Genomic DNA, 24,733 nt, shown 5'->3' on the forward strand with positions numbered 1-24,733 from the left:
CAGTTCGTCAAAAAATGACGCGAAAGGTATACCCTCCGCGTCACATATTGACGAATGGTCAAGTGTCGTCAAATATTGACGACATGGGTGCATAGCTCAAGTGATGCATGGCAATAAATCCTCATTGAATAAAGTCAGAAATTAAAGCAGTAAGTCATCTTTTATGTATATCTACTTGCAAAACGAAAGCTCTGGAAACTAGGACAGGGAGCAAAGCATTAGGACAACAAAGCCACTGCCAGTTTCCTGGAAAATAATGGTATTCCTGAAAGAAAACAGAAAGATTTGCTAATTTTACTGAGCAAACAAGATATAAGGTTTTAATGCATTAAGAATTACTGTAATATATGTGTTTTAGTTGTTTTGAGACTACAGTTTCAGTCCTTCTCAATGGTTTTTCATAAAAATGTATTATGTAATTTCCAGACCACTGTTTAATCATGAATAATCTGCAGCTGTTTCAGGATTTGGTTACACATCTCTAAAGCAATAATGCAGAATATGACAGCACGGTTATCTGCGCTATTGGACACCTCCATAAATCACACCAATAGAAATGGACAGCAGTGACAGCAATGTGAATTTGTATAGCTTAGTTCTCAGGATTCACACGTGTGATGATTCCTGCAGGTCATATTAGCATTTCTAAGCTCCTTAAACACAAAAACGGCAGATGTGCCGTTGACCGCTGAGCATTACTTATCATAGTTTCTTTGCCCTTGAGTCACATCTGAAATGATGGAAGATGCTGTGTGAGCTTGACGCTGAGCCACTGCTGTTAGACCCATTACACTCGGCTAATGACACAGCGGTGAAAATAAACACATTCATCAGCTGCAGAGGGACATTTGGTTACTGATAAATGTAAAGTACATATTAAGAATAAGAGTACAGCTTGGTGCTATCATAAGCTGCAGTTTGGGCTGTGAATGTTACACGTGTGTATGTCTCTTTCACAGCTTTTTTGAACTACGTCTGTGCACTACATTGCAAGCATAAATACCCTGCTGAAAAAACAAAATAGAAACCACCACAGAAATTCTAATAAATATAATGGGAATTGTATTGATTTTAAAGGAAATTATCTGATGGTCTCTACTGATAATATTTTGAGTTTTATTAGTAGATGGGAACCAGTAGTACACCACTAAATCCTACTGTAATAAAGCCTAACACACAACTACAAAAAGTAATTTATAGTGGTTTTAATGTTAAACAGTTAAGGGTTTATTATGGTATTGTAATAAAACATTCAAATTTGTATTAAAGCGACACCATGTAGTTTTTCAACCTTCATAATAAATTTTCAAGACCCTTGTGATAGTACATCGACTTTAAATAGGTTGAATGACATGTCTACCATAGCCTGACGGGGTCTGTATCGCTTTTTTTCGTACTTTAAAACTTAGGCTTTCAGGTAGTAACCAGAGCACAAAAAAAAAACTACAAATTTCGACTGCTTTACGGCATACGTCTTTTCCTCCACTTCCTCAACACAATTTTTTTTAACGTGAATTTTGCTGGAGGCTACTTAAGGAGTGTAGAGAGCAACTTCTATTATGTAAAAATAAGACAGTCTTGATGACGTATGCAGCTTAGAAATACGACATCCGGAGGCTGCAACCATCAGATTGAGAAATGGCTTCTGCCACGAGTTCCTCAACAGAAAGTTGTAACATGACTGCGTTTCTCCCTGATGCCTCAAAATGTTGATCTTTTAGCGTTTTAAAGGTTTCGATTTTAGTTTAGTTTTAAGGTTGGCCAGTTCTTTTCCTTTGCGACAGTGCTGCGGCGCTTGTAGCCTCTAGGGGCGCTAGGCGTGAAAAATACATGTCTAGCACCCCCTAGTGACCAAAAAGTTCTGCGGTGTGCCTTTAAATACATTAGCATTCCTGTGATTTTTTTATTTTTAGCACCGTAGTAAATCCATCTCATATATCATATGCAAACTGTGGTAATAATGAAACACTAACCTATGGTAAAATAAATCCTGACCTACGTCAGATGACGGCATATGACCATTATGTAAGCAGGTCTTTTGATTAGTAAATATGTAGCGTCAGAAAGGATCGTTTAAGCTTATGAAAGTAACCTATGTGGCACAGTGGTTAGCTTTATGAAAATTAAATCACTAATGCTGTCCCGGAAGCAGCCGGTCAGGACTGTGATTTGGACAGTAATCCGCTTCATCATGGAAATAAAAAGTAGGGCAATAACCCAAAGTGCTGTTTGCCTCATACCTGAAACATGGTCTCGTCAAGCTTTCTCATATTCTCATTCACATTTTCATACATCATCTAATATTGTCTTATATTCTATATAATGTATTTTTGTATTACCTCCTGCAACTCAAGATTAATTAAACGTTTTTCTTGGGACCAGTGCCAAATTCAACCAGGCCTAATAAGTAGGCCATATCATAGTACCCTCCTCATCTCAGGTGACCCGTACAACATTTCTGGTGGCTCTCCACACAATGACTGCCCTAACCACCCAAAGCCAACCTGCAGCTCCTTTCCAAGACGGGATGTGTCCCATCACTCGTAAGTGCTTCCACTTCCTGAATTAGGAGTTCAAAGGGAGTGTGGTACTGTATTGCAATTCCATATAGCCTGACACTTGGTTTTCAGGGCTGGAAGGATGATTTGAAAGATGAAGCTGCATCCCTGTCTGGACAGAGGGTGGTAAGGTCAAAGAGTACGTGAAGGTAGATGAGGGCAGGGGATTGATGCTGTTCCTTCTCCCTGCCTCCCTTTCCATCTGTTACCCTGCAGGCTCTCGTTTTCTCACTGGGACTCGAATGGTCAATTATGTTTACTTCATCTAACAGTACAGTCGGTTGCCTAAGAGAGCAATTGAAAACAGACAGTTCATGTAAAATTGATGATAAGAATGTGAGTGTTTAAGGGATCGTTCACATAAAACTGATTTCTTTCCCTGTGGAACTTAAAAGCGGTTATCTAGTAAAATATCAAGATGCTTTTATATTATTAAAGTGCATGATACTGTCAGTGGCTGTCAGAAAGTACCATCTGCTCTCTGGCTTCCTGGTATATTCATTACAGATGGAGATTTATATATTCAATGTGCAATGCTAGGAGGTAAAAATGAAGTAAAGGTGAAACGCGTGTGCAGTTATCATGTGTCAATAAGTAAGAAGATGAGCAAATGTTTAATTTTTCGTAAACTGTCCCTAAAGACAAAAATAGAGATGGAAGTGATATGGATGATTGAATTGTCTCTTATACTTTTTGTCTATTTTATAGTTTAGATATAGCAGAGTAAAACAAAATTACAGTGCAGGCCAGAATCTGCATCAACCATATGATCACCATATAGGACACTGTATTGACCACGTGTGCTAAACACAGCAACATCGCTTTGATGAGACCCTTTGATAAGCTCATTTCTGCCAGTCAGTTAGATGCGTTGAGCTCAGGAAGTAATTTGTGTTATTATATGGAAAAAATCAAGCCTTTAAGATGGATCGTTTTCAGATCAGTGTAAATGGCAGTACAGCAATTTGATGCCAAATAGCTGCACCATTTAACAGACCCACATTTATCCCCGACAGGCAGGTTGAGGTCATGGCAAAATCAATGGGCCATACTATATCAAATTGCAGATGGTGTCTCAGTGATTGATCACTACAGAACATGTGTCCATTTCTGCTTGGGTATATCTAGTAGTACATACATCATCTGAATTACAGTTTCAGTTGACCACTTCAATTTTTACGTTGAGGTCTCTGATTTCATGATTAAAGATCTGGTAAATTCATTTCTGACATTTAAACACATATAATGCTAGAAATGTATTGCTGAAACACATTACAAAGTCTGTGAACTATATAGTACTAAATTGTGGAGTTTCACCATTAAACAGTTTTTTCTAATTTTTGAGTTCAGGATTATTTGGGCGGGGTTAAAAGGTGGCTCGATGACACACCAAAGCCATGGAACATGGCCCCTCCCATAAAACAATCATGAGCATCCATTCAGAGACGCCAGCTTTCTCACTATTGGGCGTTGTTTCAGTGCCAAAAGCGGACACGCCCACAGTGAGCAGAGAATCCTAGCCGTTTTTTTCAAGATTTTGATAATTAATTAATTAGCTATTTTTTAAATCATTTAAATTTGTCTGGGTGGTTAATAACACACTTTTTCTGTGTTGTGACAACCTACATATTTAATACCGGACTTTAAATACTTTGCTTGAGGAGATTGCACAACAGACGAGAAGCCCCGCGTCACGCCATGTATCTTCAAATCAAACAGCGCATTATTTTTTATGAATGTACACACACACTGGTGGCATCTGTCTGCCGTGAATCTGGACGCTGCTCAAATCACTCACATAGTTAAAGCGTAACTAAACCCCTGGTCAGAGCCTGACTCCACCCACTGGCAATATTTGAAAATGCAAGAAAAGTGGGCAGATCCCAAGGAGATAGAGGGGACGAACTAAGTGTGTGGTGAGATCGTAATAAGGGCGTGGTGATCTTGAACCTGCTTACGTCACGAGTCATTTTTTGGACCCACCATCCAATCGGAAAATTCAACTGCAGTAGCCACCGTTCAACCTCAAGAGGGCAGCACTCAGACGTTTTTAACCCATATATTGTAGTATTGAAACACTTTACATCCAAATGTCAAAAAACTTACTAAAATCAACGAACAGCACTAATAAAGCATCATTCTTACAGATCATTAACTAAAAAAAGTTGGTTTAGGGTTTAGTTACTCTTTAAACTTTAAATATCATCATATTTGTCCCTATTCGTTAACGATTAACATATTAGGCTGCTAATGCCTATTTTGCATCAGCTTGCAATGGAAGTGCACGGTCACTGTGCTATTGAATGTGCACGGCCACTGTGCGTTACCTGCGAGTTGTCCTACAAGCGACGTGACACAGCGCTGCGCTTCTCGCATGGCATGCGACCTCCTATAGACATTTATTTTTCTGTAGTCACCCTCTCAACAATTTTACTTACTTTCATTTAAAATGACTTAGACGTTCACACTGCAGGCTGAAACGACCCAATTCCGATTTTTGCCCCTATGCGACCTGTATCTGATCTTTTCATGACAGTCTGAACGACACAGATTCGATCTTTTCAAATGTGACCCAGGCCACTTGGGTATGTGGTCCTGAATCCGATACGTATCCGATCTTTTGAAATGCGGCCTCTGTCTGAACGGCCAGGCAACATGTATCCGACCCGTACGTCATTGAAACGCTACAAACGTCATAATTCTGTGTTGAAGTAGGCGGAAACGAGAAGATAAATAACAACCATGGCGGACGATGCTGCTGAGACCAGTCATTGGAAGGGAAGCGAGGTCACAGATTTAATTAATATTTGGGGTGACAGCTCTATTCAGGCAAATAAAAATAACTTTAATATTGCAAAAAGAGCTCTGCCGTTGACTACACTGTTGTTGACATCCATGTTTAACGTTAGCTACTTCCGCAAACAACGGTGACGTCGTTGACCGTTGAGTACTCTTCTGCGCATGCGGGTCACTTCTGGGTCATTTCACGTTAACACAGGAGATCACAAAAGGTTGCATTTAATTGGAAATGTGAACAGCCTTGCAAAAAAAACGCTTTAAAAAAAAAAAAAAACGGAATTGAGGATTAAGCCCTGCAGTGTGAATGTAGCCTACTGTGCTTTTAAGCTATACATTTGTATGTTTGTGTTTCCTGTCTCGAACCCATGACCTTTCCTATACTAACACAATGCTCTACCAATTAAGCTATAGGAACACTTTTATGGTCCACTTCCTGATAACTAAAGAGAAGAGATAACTTGAGAGAGGCATTCCTCTAATCTTCCCTTCATTCTTCACTGTATTATTAAACACGGTAAACAGTTACTTACATTCCTGACTACAGGAACGGACAGCGCTTGCAGATAAGACCTTGAAGGACTGTATAAAAATTTAGTGGTGGTATGTCGGTGTGAGTTATGAGCTGGCCTTGCTATTTTAACTGGACAGAGCTGTGCACAAAAGAAAACTGTAAAGTTTGTCAATGTGGTTGGAAAGTCATATCTGAAAACATGTCTGTTGTCCACATTTGCTTCAATGCTGATGAAGTATATTGTGATTGCATCTATATCAGTTAAAGATAAAGATATGTGACAAATGTTGGTGGTGGTGTTGATGGTTAGTCTCCAGCAGATGGCAGTATGCACATCCTCTCATCTAAGACCTGGCTGTCTATTCTAGGATGAGGAACCTTAAACTTTTACAGATTGTACTGGACAGAATATTCTGTGTCCTCTGTGAACCCTGTCAACCTATGGGCTGAAGAGAGAGAAAAACTATGGCCCTTTTAAAAGCCATGACCTTATCTTGCTTTCACAGTAACATAATAACAGACTTTACACCGAGCAGCTAATACTTCACAGCATGCGTTTGACATATAGTGTGTATACTTGAATCCTGTCGTATCCACTCTGATAGAGGCCCTCTTGTTATTCTTACACTTTATTTTTTTAATAGACATATTGATCTCTTTATTTGAAGTTATATTGTGTTTATATCTGTGTTTGGCTTTCTTCAGAACTTCATCTAACCAAAATACATGTGTGTGTATCTTTCCAGGTGAATGTGTGTGAGGAAAGGTTTATGCTGCAGGACTCTTGGGATGTGTAAGATCTTCATCAGTCCTGAATTTCTGCAGCTTATAGAAGCTGAACCCAGGGCATCTGTGCAAGGTAAGAAGAACCAAAATAAATCTCCATCTCTTTTTCCATGCTATTCTTTCCATCAGTGGAAACTGACATGTCCTATGGTAATCGATTTCAATTATTCATTCACTCCTGCCATGCAGAACAAGCAGGCTTAATGGACCCCATCATCAGTGTCGTAACATTTACTTCTCACCCTGTTGGTTTTAATTAGACTTAGCTAAGTAATGACACTAAAAGCTAATGATCTGTAAAGCACAATTCGAAATGTGCTCAGGTTGCCATAAATGCATAACAGGAGCCACAGTAGATACTGTAGAGATGAAATGTTGCTTCTGCGTAAATTATTAATTTTCAAAATCATGTAAATTTCAATTTTAAAGGCTTCATGACATTGATTAATGGTGTGAATATATGTCTCCTTGAGTTTTAACCCATCCAACACTTTGAAGTATTTTTGGTTCATGATGGATGACCAGTGTGAAGTGTGACAGTGGTGTGGATGGTGGGCGACCTGGGCTTAAATGGGAGGGGCTGTAAGGGTCAAAGGGCAGAAATTGGTAACAGAAATGCTTGTTGACATGGAGACAGAGCCTGCCAGAAACTGGGTGGCAAGTCAAAGCTAAGCTCTTACAATGGGATCCAAAGGCTTTTTGAACACTGGTCTTCTTAACGTGGTACCATGGCAATGCTTTGGTTTTTGGACATGAGCCGTAGTTCTTTTGTCAGTTTCACAGAAAGCGCTCTTCTTCAGTACTGTGTTTATGTGTGTGGTCTACACAGCTGTTCCTAAGCTTCATTGCCTCAAACTTTGCTCACGCTCTTAAAGCGGCTGTTTATTTTCTTCACAAGACTGAACCCTGCTGTCTTGCTTCCTCTCTGTGGTGGAAGTGACATCAGAGGCTTATGCCCCGAGTATAGTCTGTTTTTTATGTGTATGCAAACGTTCGGGCACACTTGAACATTTGATGTTTGATGCATGCGTATTGTAACAAAATGCAATGGATCCCCTGGGCTACATGCTACATTTTCCTGTATGCACAAACCAGCGGTATGCGTACAGTACGTGTGCACTCTTCTGATGAAAAAAAAAATTGCATCACGCAAACGGTTTTATACGTGTAAGTGAATGTAGGCACACGGTTGAACGCGCAAGCTTTGCTAAGTAGGCTATAGTTTGACTTACGGCGCATGCGCATTGCAAACAAAATGCAATTCATCTCCAAGGCTACATGCTATATTCGCCTGTAGGGGCATGCACGACCGCGTACAATATATATGTACCCTCGCATACACATTAAAATGGACCATACTTTGGCCTAGAGCAAGGGGAATAGTCTGTTTTTAAATGTGTAAGCGAAAACGTACGCATGCACTCTTCTGATGACAAAAATTACGCCATGTGCACTGTACGCAGACCCTTGCGTACACATAGAAAATGGACCATACTTTGGCCTAGAGCGAGGGGAATAGTCTGTTTTTATATGTGTAAGCGAACGTACGCACATGGTCAAACGCAAAGCCTTGCAAAGTATAGTTTGACTTGTATGTGTACACAGACGTTTGATACATGCGCATTGTGACAAAATGCAATGCATCTCCAGGGCTACATACTACATTCGCGTGTAGGCGCATGCACGACCGCGTACAATATGCAGGGTTTAAAACAAACACTCGTGCGCATAAAGTACATGTGATGACGAGCATTGTGTTATGTGCACTGTACGCAGACCTTCGTGTACATGTCAAAAAATGTACTATACTTTAGCCATTAAGATACAACCCATTTAGAATATAATGTAATGTAAATCACCATAAAGAGTGGGCAGAGACTATTGACAACCATTTAGGATGTGCATGCGTTGCCCCAAAGCACGTGGCCTCTTCTTTACCCAAATAGGGGTGAAAGATATTTCATATTTGGGTGAACTGTTCCTTTAATGGGACCTCTCTCCATAATGACTCAAAGTCTGTGTCTTCATCTCAAATTAAATAAAAAATAAGTATTTAGTGCCTATTGTGTTTTTGACTTTTTCTAAAAACAAAAACGTATTGTGTCCTTGCGTAATCTACATGCAATCAGACTAATTCTGTTGATATGGGTTACTGTGTGTGTTTGCGTGTCTGTTATCTTATCTTGAAGCTTTCGTGGCATTCACACGGCTGGGAGTTGTTGGTGTGTTGACAGAGAGAGCCGGTCTGAACCTCTCTACATGCCAGTGGAAGCAAAACAGCAAGCATGCTGGGAGTTAATGGGAGGTGAATGAGAAGACACTGACATGTTGCTTGCTCCCACCTTTCTCCTGTTAAGATTTACTGAAGCATTACGCGGTTACCGTGAGATTTGTGTGCGCACGCTTTAAACGACTCCACACTTTTTCTCTTTCCTATAAAACCAGAGCAGTCATGCTGATATTGTGTCCCAGAGTGATTTGCAACCTTTTGCCCTGAATGGTGCAAGCAGGCTCAGATGTTTCAGCTTTTGTGTGCTTTCCAAAGACGGATGAATTCTTTCTGTTTAGCTATGGGAAATCACCGTCTGCGTATTACATCTTTGAGTGCTTGTGCTAGCAACTCTCCCATAGCAAAGAAAGCTAACCCTTCAATGGATGATCTGTATACTATTTCGCCAGTGGAAAGGTTTTGTAGAAACCGTTACTCATCCCATTATTCTTTCCATTCCCTATTAAAGTGTAGTGGTGCCGCATGTCTCACCCAATGTTGACATTGACTCACGTCATTGAGCAATCCTCTGAAGAGAGCTTATTGCTTTTTCTACAGTATACTTTATTTGGATTATCGTGTGAAAGGTCTGATCTCGTGTGTGGAGTGCTTTGCTGTTCCTCAGCTTGTTTGTCAGTGTGACCTTTGCTAATCGTGGTGCTGTTTTCTGTGTTTCCACCTGAGTTCACATTAAGGCTGAGATCACGAACTCCTGCTCTATTTTGGAAAGCTGCTCTTTCAACCTTTAACCTCACTCGACCCTCTGCCCCCATAAAACAGCAATGGGAGCTCTTGGGTTTCATGGCTGAGGTTAGAAACAGGTGTTTGGTGGATATCTTTCTTGCTTTATTTAATTTTCTTTGATCACAGCATATCAGCAGTGCCCAGAATTACATTATGGGTGCGATTGCTCTTTCGTAAAGTTCACAGAGCATCATTTAGATGACTTTAATCTGGATTTCACTCCAACCAGGGTCACAAATTAGGGACAAAAAAGCAAGTTGCATACTTCTGGGGGACATGTGTCAGCCAAGCATCTGCCATGAGGGTACTAAAGACCTTTTTGGTAGTATAGGCTTTATTTAGCTGTATTTCTTTTAAGTTGTAAGACATTCTCTGAAACTTAAAATTAGTTTTTCAAAGTGACCATACAAGCAGAACCCTGTGTAAAATGTCAGGTCCTGCACTTTAGATCAAAGCTTTTTACTTAGATGTGCTGATCTGACTTCATTCTCCTTCGAAGGTGCACTTTTAGGACATAGTGTTCATTTGCACTTTCGCTTTCTTATCCATCACCCTCCCCCTTCATCTCAGTGGCCTTATTGCTTTTCCAGGGCATGGAGCAGAGCAGTGCATTGGTTTGTAATGCGCAAATATCCGGCAGCTTCACACATACAGTGTTATTGCATGGCATTGCCATTCATAACAGCATTCTGTAAATGTTTGTAGAGTTCTGGTCTGTGTGTGTGATGTTTCTTGCGCTTTTAAACATATCATGAAAATTTTTTAAGTGCTATAATTGGGTCCCCAGTGCTTTTATCAACCTAGATAATTTCAAAAAGATCAACCCAGTTACTTAGTTTGCTAAACCATTCTCTGTAAGCATTTGGAAAAAAAATAGGTAATTGAAATACCTCCCCTTAATCTGCGCTATCCAACCACGACACTGCCATTTAGTGCAGAGATCAGCTCATTTGCATTTAAAAGGAAGCACAAAAAACACACAATTACAAAGTGGCAATTTTAACATGCTATAATAAACTATCTATGATATGTTGAGCTAAAACTTCACATATGTACTCTGGGGACACCAAAGATTTATTTGACATCTTAAAAAAGTCTTGTGAAATGTCCCCTTTAAGTGTTATTTCAGAAGGGGTTTATTGTTTATCTGTCACTGATGGTGTGCCCTTGTGTTGTTATAGAAATGCATGCGGGGTGTTTGGACGGCACATCTGAAGGTTGGGCAGTCCGAGCTCAGGGTTTGATATGTATACACACATTGCCAGACTTAACATACTTTAAACGTATGATTTAGTTATGCAATCTGCCTCAACAGGTTAGTCAAATATTAGTGTGCATTAAGCACTATGGTCTTTGATCATTTATGTGGTAAACCAGGTTTTTTCTATGGCTTCCAAGAGTTGATAATGTCAGTATGCTTCTCTTATGTTATCAATCTTTGACCCACTTAGGAGCGCAGAGATTCATCATATGCTGATATAACATACACTTTGTGATTTGTTTCTCATTAGCAAGACCAGGCAACATCTGCACTGACTATTTTTAGCATTTCTGAACTCATTTTGGGAAAAATGTGTTGAATTCTGCAGAACAGATTAGTGGTTTGATACATGACAGTGGTTAGAGAGCAGCAGGGGTTGGGAGGTTTCAGTGAAGAAACGTCATTACTGGAGTGAGGGGAAGTTATTTTTGTGAAAGAAAAGTTTTTTTTTTTAATAATGCAAAGACGAATCATGTATTTGATTGATGAATTAAAAGAATAGTTCACCCACATATCTTGCACATCTCATGACTAGCTGTCATATGGAATCCCAGCAAGCAATTTTGGCTAAAACAAGACAAAAGTGAAAGTCTAATAAACGTCTAACCATAGACCAAGAATAGACGATGCGTATATGTTTAGAACATGTAAAAGAAATTAAAGCAAACACCTGTTGACTTTGCTTACATGATGGTATTTCTTCAAATTATTTGGGCAAAAACGGCATGTAACCAAATTCAGGGTTGTTTAAGGTAGAAGTGGGTTACTCATCATAGCCTGCCTACAGTTTATTGGGTCTATAGCCATCATTTCACTGTCTCGGTTTTTGCTTGATGGGAAGCTTTGTCATGAGATGCAGGAGAATCACTAAAGGCCGGGGTATACCTTTTTTCCGCCCTAGTATACTTTCGGCTTAAGGAAGCGCGCACACCAAAGCTTTTACAAGTTTTTCAAAAATGCCAGCTGCTAGCGTTTTTTCTGCGCTGAAAGCCGGCACTCAGCGGAAAAATATTCATCTTTGGGTGAAAAGCTCGCTCGTCCATGTCAGTTCTCACACGACCGTTCAATCACAGTGGAGGAGGGGTGGGACAAATATCGCAACAACAAGAAAGCTGAAAAAACAGCTGGCATTCGGCATCCTCCAGACTTTTTTAGCCGCATTTAAAAGCTTTGGTGTGCATGCCCCCTAGGATTTGAAGGGATCAACGTCTTGCCATATTTCAATCTAGCATTCCAATCTGCTTGTTTGCATTCATAAAAGATGAATCATTTGCTAAATAAGCTCAAAATATCTACTGTTTTGTCTCACAAGCACATTGTTTTGCTTCAGAAAGTCAGATATTAACACACGGGGGTCATCTGGATTACTTTATTGATGAATGGATGTACTTTTTAAAGCTTTGCCATGTTGATCCCCATATAAGGAGATGACACAATTTTAATATATCTTCAACTAATCTGGCATGGCTTCAGGGTGAGTAAATTATTATAAGAAATTTCATATTTAGTTGAACTATTCCGTTTAATAAATGGAGTGAATTGTGATATCATGTTTATTTTGAATTGTGCGTGTGACCGGAAACTCCGTGAAGCATCATGTAGTTCTGCAGGTGCAGTTTTTCTGTTGGTTGGCCCATTAACCTCTCTTTAAACTTCAACATGCTCTAACTTTTTCTCTCTCTTTCCTTTAGTAGATTTGGGGTTAAGTGTTTTGCTGAAGTTTTTGAGGACCTCTCATTTTGTGTGCGTCCGTTTGCCTGTGCGTGTACGCTGTTGAACCGATCAATGCGTGGTATGTGTGTGGGGTGGGAGGACAAGACTCTTGTTCGGTCTTTTTGTCCCCCACTATCATTAATTTCGCTCTCTTTCCAACTCAGCTTCATTCCATTGCATTTCTTCTCCTTTTTAACTTAGAGCTGAATAGAAACAGCAGGATTTGGAAGTTGTAGGTGGGGGTTGGATAACACCATCCCCCCATACATACTTAATCACGGCTGTGCGTTGCCCCCAATCCTCCGACCCGCAGCTTTCCCAGACCCAGTACTGGAAGACAGTGAGTTTATATTGTTATATAATGTAATAATACACTTATATTGTGTAGGGTTGTATTGGAAGTATGCTTTAGTGTGCATGGCAAAAAGAATGTAGTTGATAAGATGTACCTTTTTTGTCTATGTGTATGTAGACTGTGGTAAGGAGTATCATGTAAGTCTCCCTAGTGAATTTATATGGAGTGTATGTTCATATGATAACATCCCTGGAGGGCAACGGTGCATTAATCACTCATATGCTCATCTGTTCCCAACGCTTCATTTGCTCTCCTTTCTATTTCTCTCTCTCTGTCCCTCATGCTCCCTCTTTCTCCCTCATTTCACTTCACTTGAGTGTCCCACACTCACTCAAGATCCCTATATTTACTGTTTTCAGCTCACACAGGTTAGGATAACACGTCATGCTTTCTTCCATTTGTTTGGGAACGGTCAGTACATGAATGTGTGGGTTGGTAAACCAGAAAGGAGTGAGTAGGGCTCAGTAAAAACAAACATTTTGAAAAATGGCTTCAATTACAGACACTTCTGTCTTTTTAATAAAAACACATTTTAAAAGTTAAAAGATACATAAAACAGATTTACATTACATTTATATTATTCAAAGTGACTCACAAATGAGTAAAACAATTGAAGCAATCTCATCAACAAAAGGACAACAGTGCATAGACACACAAAGTACACAAAGATTTTTTTTGCTTTGTTTTCTGATGTTTTGATGTATGGATTTTCTTGCTTTATTCCTGACCCAAACTCTCAATCTCAGGGCTCAACCCCCAAATAATTTTATACTGGCACGATCGGGCCAGTGGTTCAGGTTTTCACTTGCCCTGCCAAAATTTTCACTGGCCTAAAAAAAATGTCAGTGTCACATATTTAAAAATAACAATTCAAAAGTCAAATATAATTGTTTACATATACAACAGACATGTTCCAACAAAAAAAAGTTCCCAACTTTTCTGCTGTCCTGTAAACTGCAAACTGTGCAAAATATTTCATTGTTTCTTTCATCGTGTTTTACCCAAGTAAATGTCTGCTTCCAAGATGTTAAACAGTGTTGGGCAAGTTACTTCCAAAGCGTAATACATTATATATTACAAATTACTGTCATTTGAAAGTAATTAGTTACATTACAATATTACTGACTCTGAACTGTAATGAGTTACACTACTTTTGCGTTACTTTTGAGTTACTTTCATCAAAATAACATAAGTATGACTAGGCATTATAAAATGTTAAAGTGTAGTTTATCGATGCTTATAAATCTAGAAGTTATGTGTTGGCCCTCGAGTTTTGAATAGGCACAGTGAAGACTTATGGCAAAATACAGTAACAATCACTGTCAGAATCATAAACATAGACAAATGATCTAGTAAAAGTCTGGTAAATTATGGTAAACATACCAAACACAAAAGAGCCCACTATAATGCAACCTATAGACTAATAACATGGCAAGACATGCAACCTCTTTTCATTTCTATTCTTCACTTTTGATTCAGATTCACAGCACAAACCTGGCATGCACTGGGTTGACACAACTTATCAAAAAGTGCTATTGGAGGATCAGGCCTCAAGGAATACAGCTCATTTCAGTACAATATAAGGATTACATGTAGACTAACATATAAAACATAGACAAACAGAGGAACACTGCTTTTTGCCAAACAATGAATATAGGTTCCCATACAAAGGCTGGTAAAAAACTTTAAACAGTCATGTTTAAATGTACTATTTAGATAACCATGTTATAAAACTGTAGATAGCATAGTAATAGCCTAGCAAAATATTATGTATATGGACTGTAACCATAGCAACGTTAACTTACCTTGTCATTGCTGGTGTGATATGGATTTTACTGGCAAGATTTGTAAAAGTCTCTTTACTTCTGAGGTTCAGGCAGCATGGGAGATCGATAGAAACTTTCTGTTGCTTTTACTTAACGTTAGTGCTCTTATTTGCAGTATTATGCGTGTGCGACGCTACCGGACCTGATTGCGACCACTTTAGTCAATGCTCATACAGCCGCGGACTTCCCAGATTCGGCTCTTTAAGAAACGCGTCTATATTTATCGCGCACCGCGTCCAAATCGCATTTTAAATACAAAATTAAAGTAAAAATGAACATGCTGCATACAGCACCTGAAAACGGCCATACGCTGCGTCCCAAACCGCCTACTTCCATTCTATATAGTAGGCAAAGAGTAAGAGAAGTAGTGCTTTTCGCCTACTATATAGTATGGAAGTATGCGGTTTGGGACGCAGCCTATTTTACCCGCAGATTTTTCCTGTGTGGATGCTGGTCGCGCGCATTGGTCAAAAATAAAAACATAAAAATAACACGGTCTATTTTTGAAATGCATTGTTGTAACGTGCGCGTTACCAAGATTGTAACGAGTAAAATATTACCAAAATTTTATTAGTAATGCGTTATATTACTGCGTTACAGCAAAAACTAATATATTACTGTAATATATTATATTTTGTAATGCGTTACTTCCAACACTGATGTTAAATAATATACATTGATGAAAATATATTTTAGTGACTGAGGGTGACGCACTGGCCCGACAATACTTTTTACTGGCCTGAACGTCTCTCACGCTTGCCCCGGGCCACCAGGCAGTCCTTTATGTTGAGCCCTGAATCTGTTATGAAAAACAATAGATGTTTTAAAAGTTATTTCCACTACAAAATGTTATTCAACAAAATACATAACTAAATGGAAATTATATACTTTTTTTGTTCAGACAAATTTCTCTCATGTGAGGCAACATAACATCTGTTGGATTTTTCTATTATACTATTATTATTTCTTATGTTAAACTAGTGTTTTTTTCCCTTTTTTATGGGGTATATAATGGTATTTTTGTGCTTAATCTACTGGTTTGTGGTTCGTTTTTTTCAGTTCTGTCAGTTTTTTAAACTACTGATTCTGTTGTGTAACAAGTGCAGGAAGCACAGTGGAAGTCCTTATATGGGCACTTCTGGAATAGCATACACACACCAACCAAATTCTGACACGAATTCAACGTCACCAAAGAAGTGTGTTTTTGTTTGTGAGGGAAATTTATGCTTGTTCAGCTTCCCAAGAAATTCAGGATTTTGTGTGATAAAACAACCGGGAGTCGCAGGTGGTTAGTAAAACTGCATCAAATGTCTGTGGTTTGTTGGCAATCATGTGTTCCGTGCTCATGACTCGCTCCGCCTCCAGGAGGTCTGATTTTTCGGACAGTAGTGGTACAACTGATCTGTCTTTTAAAAATCTGATAAAACTAAAGATCCTTTGGAGATATAAAGGATGTACTGCAATACTACTCAAGATTAACACGAGATTAGCAGAAACAGTGTGATCTTTAAGATCACAGGACCAGATATGCCCATAATCGAAGAAACACCCCAAATGGATTTTTCTGTTTACAGTGATTTGCTGCACTTTAAATGGATCAGATGCACTGTGATGTTTTTACCTGGATGTTTTATTTTCAAGTCACATGAGCAGCAGACCCATTGTCATGATCTGTATGGGTGAATTTATGATGATTGTAAGTGAAGTACGTGACATGATGTTGTCTCTCTTATAAATAAGTTGTAAGTGGCAAATGATGAATCAGTGTTTAGTGTTTATTTCCCAGCATGCTGTGGGATTCACTAACATACAAAGAGTTTTACTTCATTGGAGGGATTTACTGTAATCCAGTAAGTGCAATACCGGCTCTTTACACACACACTGGTTTCCTGCAGGTAATGATGAGGATCTTGGCAGGAATTGCTTCATTTTTAAAAGCTAGTGAAAGCTAAGCTAGTTTTTCAGAAACTGAGAAGCATTTAAGGCATCATAAATGTGTTTGAAAAGGAAGGAAACTTACCTATACTGACTATTTAGATACCATAGCAAGATTTAGAAAAAAAAAACAATCAAATTTGTCCTTTTCACAGAAAGTAATCCCAGTAAAAAGACAGCTAAGTTGACATAAACTTATTTCATTTAATACAGCTACCTATTGAATGGGTGCTTCTGTAGCTCAATAAGGTAAAGCATTGTGCTAGCAACACAATGGTCATGTGTTTGATCTCAGAGAATACAATGATAAAAGCATTTAGATTGAATCATCAGCTTTTTATTTTTGTTCTTATTGAAGTTACATACTGTTACCCTTGCAGAATGTCCATCCAAAAATAAGCACAATAACTTTGCATGTTTGTGTTCTGGTAAAAACTAGTGTCACCTCAGTCACAGTTCTGTTAGTCCAACCTGCAGAGATTCGACTGGTTTTGACAAATTATTGCCTCTGACTGAAATCAAACTTTTAGTGCACACGTATGGTGGATTGTGAAAAGAAGTGCAGGAAGGAATAAAACGAGGGAGTGCATGAGGAGGGATTAAAAGTGAGGACGGGGGTGGTGGAGAGGAAGGGGCCACATACAGAGAGGGAGGGGGTAGCAGCAGAAGGGGGCGGAGCCGCGAGCAAGCAGCGCGGAAAGTGGAAGAGAGGACAGGACACAGAGGAAAGGGGGTTTCGGAGTGAACTACAACAGAACAGAGAGGAAACTTCAGCATTATGAGTGGAAATGTGTGAGAGGGAACAATAGGGTTATAGTTTGTATGTTTGAGATCGAAGAGGCAAGTCTAGTGGATACAGCAAGCAGGGTGCGATTGTACCTTCAGGACCGACCGGACAGACTCGAGGAGGGAACCATGCAGAGCACCATGGGTATGTCAGTAACACGACTGTATTTATTACACCCTTTAGTTCAGATTACCTCTGCTGTTCAAAACAATAACCTCTTAGGGCTTTGAAGTGATGTGAAATGAATGATTAACTTTTTTTTTAAAGCTGAGAGCACTAGGGTGATAGCATTAGGGTGTCTTTGAAGTTTGGGAACATTGTTTGTGGTACTTTTAGTTAAACCATTTTATTAACTTGTTCTCATGGAAAGTACAATTTGGCTTCTAAACAGTGGAAATGTTTATTGCTCTAAAGACAATCAAGTTGATTTAATATTAACCTTGTATCAGATGCATCTTCTAAGTAAAGGAGAAAGAAATCAAATCATAAGCAATTGTTGACATGGGTTTAGGTAGTTTGGTCTTAAAATAACTGTTGAGGATTGATTAATGTTGATGTTTATCAATGATGTTGGATGGCAGACTTTATATCTCTAGCAGCAGACAAAATAAAAAATTTCAATTTCCATCAGGAGAAACGTTTTAAAAAAATCAAATGCATTTTATGATTGTTGTTTCAGTGTGTATTTATTTATGTCTGCGAGTGTTTGTGAAGATGGTTTGGTCTGTTGCTGGTTTGTTTTGATGTGTGAGCATGGCCTTGTCCGGAGATGAATCTAACTTACACAATTTAGTTAAATTTTTTGCCTGTGTAGAGATCCAATCCGTGGAAAAATGTTTCAAGCATGTTCTGTTGTATTTTGCATCACAGAGATGAAAGAAAAGAGTGGTTATATATGAACAACTGTCCTAGATTGATTCATTTGACTGCCAACACACACGGCAAGAATTCCCAAATCACTCCACACTCGGTGCTTACACAAAGCTTCTTCAAACAAGTCAAACAGCACTAAGCCTCTTGCCCAGCGTGCAGTCTTGATCTATTGACGTTTTGTTTTAAAACGGGACGAGGCTTTGATTTGCAGCGCTCACAAGTTTATTGAGATTTGTGTTTGAAGCGTGTGCATGTGACTCAGCTCACATTCTTTTACGGTAAAAGCCTAAAATAGAGGCGCATGTCAGCGGCACACAGACTCCTGATGAGATCACCTGGAGGGGGTGGAAAGGTGATTGCGTCAAGTCAGAAAATAATAGAGGAGTTAAATCACTCTCATATGTTTTGTAGCTTTAGTTAGTCACTGGCTTTGTACTGACACAATTTGTGTCACATTGTTTTAGGTTCAAAATGGCTACCCAGACACTATTCTCCTCTCCTTTTCTCCTCTCCGTTCATTCTCCACTCCTATTCTCATCTCTGTTTTCATTTATGAGATGCCTTTATGTGCCAAGTATTTATATAAGGCTGTAGCTTCCTGCAGACGTATATACAGAGGGAGAGCTCATTAACTCAGAGTCGGTCTCAGCTGGACTGCACTGAATCACAACTTTCCATGCCACTCTTTTCCTCTTCGTTTAAGATCGACTGGAATCTGGTGGGACTGGTGTCTGTACATCTACATCCCTACGCTGCTGTTCTCACCATGCTTTTTTGTCGGTCTGTTTGTGGCTCTTGCGTGGTTTGCCGTCTATGCACTTTTGTGATGAATTACATATTCATGCTGGCAAAGTTTGTCTGAGGTCGCGCTGGTTATGTAAGCATTGGCATGGAATTAATTTGTCGGTATGTGCGCCGTGCCACTTTTCCCAGGCTGCAGTTTGTGTGTGCACACATTTTAGTTTGATCATGAGAGTGATGATTATGGCTTGTCAGGCAAAACCACAAGTTTGTTTGTATGTCTCTTTTTTGCTGAAGCTGGTTAAGAAGACCTCGAGAAGGAGGGAGAGGAGCCATTTTGGGAAGACTCAGTGGGCACAGCCTGTAATGAGATATTTTGACTTAAAGAAGCCATCTGTTTATGAAATTGTTGTTTAAACAAGAACTAACCCTGACTTATTTTATCAGTCATATGTTTTTATCTCTAACATTGTTTTTTATTTACATACTTTAGAGACAGTTTCCCGGATAGGGTTTAGATTAATCTAGGACTAGGCCTTAGTTATGTTGGAACCTTAAAGTTGTTTTTAAAAACAATACTGGTGTGCATCTTCAGACAAAACAATGGCACTGATATATGTAAGAATTAATTGATGATGGACCGTTAAATTATTTGAAAATAATGCACACCCAAGGTGGTAATGTGGCACGCCATTACACTGCGGGTGTGCATTATTTTCAAATAATTTAAAGGGCCGGAGTAAAATCTGTTTGGGAAACCACCCCATAATGTTTTGTTTACCGGCCTTTAGGTATCAGGTGTGATAAATATTGTATGCTACAGTATTCTTGGACATGGGAGCATACTTTGATTAATCTTGAGTTGCCATGTTAACACCATGGTAAATGTTTATGGAAATCTTTTAGTACCTTTTTCAGGGTATAGACTGTTTCAGCAGTAACAACATAAACAAACAACTTTCATCGAACAAACGTAACTTCAGGTAAACTCCGAATTAGGGGTGTGCGATATGACGATATTTGATCATGAAGGATTAAAATGTCTCCACAATCAACTTTTTCGGAAATGTTGTTGTATCGTCGTTGTATCCCCCAGAGTTAGATAAGTCCATAGATATCTTTCTCATCTATATGCGTGCTGTAACTCTGTCTGATGCAGCCCCCGCTAGCTTAGCTTAGCACAAAGACTGGAAGTGAATGGCTCCAGCTAGCAAACTGCTCCCAATAAGTGACAAAATAACGCGAACATTTTTTTATTTATGTGTTGTGATTTGTATAGTCACACCGTGTACAAATAACAAGGTCACATGAGACACAGCCACTTGGGCGGAGTGATTTGCATAACTCTGACCGAACTCTCTGCTCCTCACCAGGGGGCTTCTCGGGTGCTGCGAGTAGCAGTGCTTTGCTTTCTGAGAATATAGTTCCCAGTATGTATACTGTTAAAAGATCGCTGTGTCTCATATCACCTTGTTATTTGTACACGGTGTGACCATACAAATCACAACACATAAATAGGAAAATGTTTGCATTATTTTGTCACTTATTGGGAGCAGTATGCTAGCTGGAGCCATTCACTTCCAGTCTTTGTGCTAAGCTAAGCTGCGTCAGACAGAGTTACAGCATGCACAGAGATGAGAAAGGTATGTATGAACTTATCTAACTAAATTCCCAAAATGTGGGCGTGTTCCTTTAAAGTGCAACAAGGAATTTTTCAAGGAATACAGTTTGTCCTTTGCCTTGTTCATTATAGATATCTTTCTGGCTGCCTTCATTCTCTGGTGGATCGATACATTGTGTATCATTTTTCAGACTAAACTCAGTGACCAGGAGCAAGTACATTACAGTACTTAAGTACCAGGTAGTGGAGGAAAAATCACTTCATTACTATCCTATCAGCAGTTCCTGAGAATAACCCACTCCAGTAGTAATAACAGTGTGGTGGAGCCACAGCTCCTCTCTGTGCTGCAGTTATTCCAAGTGTCTGTTTCTGACCACTGGATTGAACTGAATAATCATTAGTGGTTACAAATTCCTTCCATGGTAAAGAGCAGCTGACTCTGAATATTATTGCCCATTCTCATGCTGAAGGATTTTGAATGTTTGCAAACAATAGGTTCAGTTGACTGAGTAGCAAGAAGATATACTGTACCATGGCATGCTGTACTAAGAGCAGTCATGTGACGGTCGACTGACTTTGGATAGTCAGGAAAGTCTGGTAAATTATACAGATCCCGGTAGCACTTAGTGTTTTTGTACTTACAGCGTATTAAGCCAATTAAATACTACATGTACATAATATGGGTTGGGGTTAGGTTTGGGGTTAGGTTTAGAGGAATAAAGGCAGAAGTATCGAGCTGGCTCAGGCATAGGTGGTTTAAGGTCAGTTTAACGGTTGGTACCAAGTAATTACAGAGTTGCACAGTAAGTACATGTACTGTAAAAAATGCTAAGAGTGGCCTACTTATAGATGGTTTCAGCAGGAAGAACATAAACAAATGGCTTTTGTAGACCAAACTTATCTTACGGTAGACTGCCGCACAGAATCAATAACAGTCCCACGATCAATAGTCCCCTTAGAGTAGATTAACTTGATGAGAGTATTATAATTTTAACTTTGTGTAGATTATTAAGCCCCTGCAGTAATTTATACCAGTCAGGAAAGTGAGGTTTCTCCCACTGCCACATGCTTTGTAACGGGCACTGCTGCTGGGCCTGTGCCAGTGTTTCTAGCACAGCACACTGGGTTAAACAAAATGTATGGTGTTGATTGGCAGGTGCTGTCAGTCCAGATGGCAGCAGCTCTGTATGTTGCTGTGTGAATAACAGTGTCCCGCTGCATCTTGTTGTAAAGTTTTAGCCCAGCCGGCATTCTTCTGAAAGGCCTGTTGGATTGGATGCCCAGGGAGGCTCGGACAGTGAGACAGGAGAGGAGAACATAATTGTCTTGTGAAGGTTTGTATGGTGACTCGGGCCCCTGTTCAAGGGGGCCTTAATAGAGCCCATATGCTTTGAGATGCTAAAGAGCCGACCAGCCCCCTGTCTTCTACTGCGTTTCCCTCTTTTGCTTTAAGACTTTTATGGATTCAATCTTTCACTCCTTTTGATCTTTTTCTGCATCGAATTTCTACATGTATAGTCAAACCCCACCTGTGACTCTTTAATGCCCCTCTCTCTCTCTCTCTCTCTCTTTCTTCTCTTTTCTCTTTCTGTTTGTGTTGCAAACTTTTGCTCCTCCCGTCTCTCACTCTTTCACCCCAGGCAGTGCACATGTTGGCCCCGGGTGTCATGGCAACAGCCCCAAACAGAGGTAGAAGCTAAAAGACTGCAAAAGCAACAGGTTGGCAATGAAACCAGTAGGGCCAATAATGCTTCCTCCACAGGCAGTGTTTCCCTGGCGCTTTTAATTTGATCCAGCCTATCAGCAACGGAAGACACTATTAATATAAAGGAAAGCTGGAGGGATTTCATTTTCCTGTTAAAAATGAGTATCCTAACATCAGAGGGAGAGTACAGGTTTAACTATAGCCATGTGTAAATCTCTGCTGTAATGCTGATTTAGAGATTTTACATTTGAGTTTGAAACTTTTATTGAATTATGAGTTTGGCAAAGTCCCTAAATGGTCTTGTAAAGCTCAATAATTCCTAAGCTGATAGTGGTTCATTATTTTACTCAATTGACATAAAAATTTTATGAAGTATATAATGGCTTCCTAATAAATTTGTACAGTACAAGGTTGGCTGATAAGTAACATGTACATAAAAGTTTCTTTAATTATTAAGGGCTGTTCTCACTTTAACGATAACCATAACAATAACTATATTAGCATCCACACCACAACATTAAACAGTAAACATTAGTAAATGCATTGCAGCAATATAGTTTTTCAGCATGTATTTATTCTTGTTAATGTTAGTTAATGTCAATACAATTATTCATGTTAGTTCATGGTGCATGAACTAATTTTAACAAATTATGACACTTCATTTTATACTGTAAATCATGGGTCACCAAACTAAGGCCCGCGGGCCGACTCAGTCCCGCCACCCCCCTTTGACCGGCCCCCCAGCCCCTCTGCCCCCCACTACTTGAACCGACCCTATGAGGCAATTTTATTTTTGTAATTGTTCTTTGGAAAGTAATAACATGTTTGCATCTGGTATTTTGTTGATTTTTTTAAGTTAAAAAATTATATTTAGTTATAAAATTAACTATATTTGCAAAATTTTCATCACCTGACATGCTTGTGATCAAGCAGTAACAGACAACACATGTGCAGATCACTGTCACAGAATTGGCAGTGTTCAGGACAGCAAAATGGCTAGCATTAAACGAAAAGTTGATAAGAGAGTGCAGAGTTTTAAAAGAAGTGTGGACCAACGATTATTTTTTGTTCAGTGTAAGGACCGTGCAGTTTGTATTATATGTAAAGAAAGTGTGGCAGTTTTCAAAGAATATAATCTTTGTCGTCATCACGAAACCCGCCACAAAGAGTATGCTAGCTAGCGAGGGCAAGCAAGAGAAGACAGGATTCGAAGGATGAAAGGTGTACTGGCTGCACAAAAGAATGTATTCCTTTGCCAAACTCAGGTAAACCAGGCTGCTGTCCGAGCTAGCTATAAGGTAGCTCACCTACTAGCTACCCATGGAAAGCTGTTTACTGATGGGGACTTTGGCTGTGCCAGGCTAGTAGTCTCTACTACACAACGAGGCCTGCTGGTGGTCATTTTGGTCTGGGCCATACAATTTATATAGCTGACCCGGCCCCCCATCACAGTCAGGAACGATAATGTGGCCCCCAGAGAAAAAAAGTTTGGTGACCCCTGCTGTAAATGTATTAGTAAATGCAGAAATTAACATGAACAAAGATTAATAAATGCTGTAGAATTATTGTTCATTATTAGTTTATGTTAGCTAATGCATTAACTAGCCTAATTGTTATTAACTACAACTTTATTGTGGAGTGTTACTGTAATTTTTTTTGCAGTTGTTCATGTCAACATGTAAAATAGGGTGTTCTTGTTGGATTTACACGGCTATAAATAGCATATCTCTAAACAGTGACCCTAGTTGGGGTAATCTAACATCATATCTAATTGGTGTTGTTAGAATAAAAACATTACATAGTGAATTTTACTGCAACTGCAACAACGCTTAATACCTGAGGTTATTTTATGTTATGCACCTCGGCAATGAGCTACTCCATAGTGTTGTCTGCCATTTTAAATATGCAAGCAATTCAAATTCAATTAGATTTGATTGGCTGTCAGTGGTTTATCGTTCATCAATTGAAAAAAATATTGCTCCGACAGTGATCCCAACAATATTCTTAAAATGAAATTAATGTTAATTAATGTTAATTTAATTTTAAGAAAACTTAATTCAATTATGTGAAACTGGTGCCCATAGTTTTTTTGTAGTGTTGTATCTTTATCTTTATAGTTGAGGTGTGAACTCCACTATTTTCTTTATTTTTAAATAATTTTTAAAACTATAGTTATTGTCCATAGTGTGAACGGCCCTTTAGGATTTAATTAGAAAATATTTAGTAGTATATAGATGGTTTCAACAGCA

The 24,733-nt window shown here is 39.1% G+C and overlaps 1 protein-coding gene across 2 annotated transcripts in view; it reads left to right on the forward strand.

The window, feature by feature from the left end:
• The window catches only part of lzts2a (leucine zipper, putative tumor suppressor 2a), a 62,658-nt gene that overhangs the window by 20,085 nt on the left and 17,840 nt on the right, over positions 1 to 24,733 (forward strand). Inside the window, exon 2 of one of the 2 annotated variants that reach the window (XM_065297143.2) lies at positions 6,615 to 6,727. The gene's annotated coding sequence lies outside the window, so the exon portion shown is untranslated. Of the gene's footprint in view, positions 1 to 6,614; positions 6,728 to 17,437; positions 17,689 to 24,733 lie in introns of those variants that run through there. The other variant, XM_065297142.2, reaches the window with a different exon arrangement.

This window comes from Paramisgurnus dabryanus, chromosome 20, assembly GCF_030506205.2.
Source record: "Paramisgurnus dabryanus chromosome 20, PD_genome_1.1, whole genome shotgun sequence".
NCBI lineage: Eukaryota > Metazoa > Chordata > Actinopteri > Cypriniformes > Cobitidae > Paramisgurnus > Paramisgurnus dabryanus.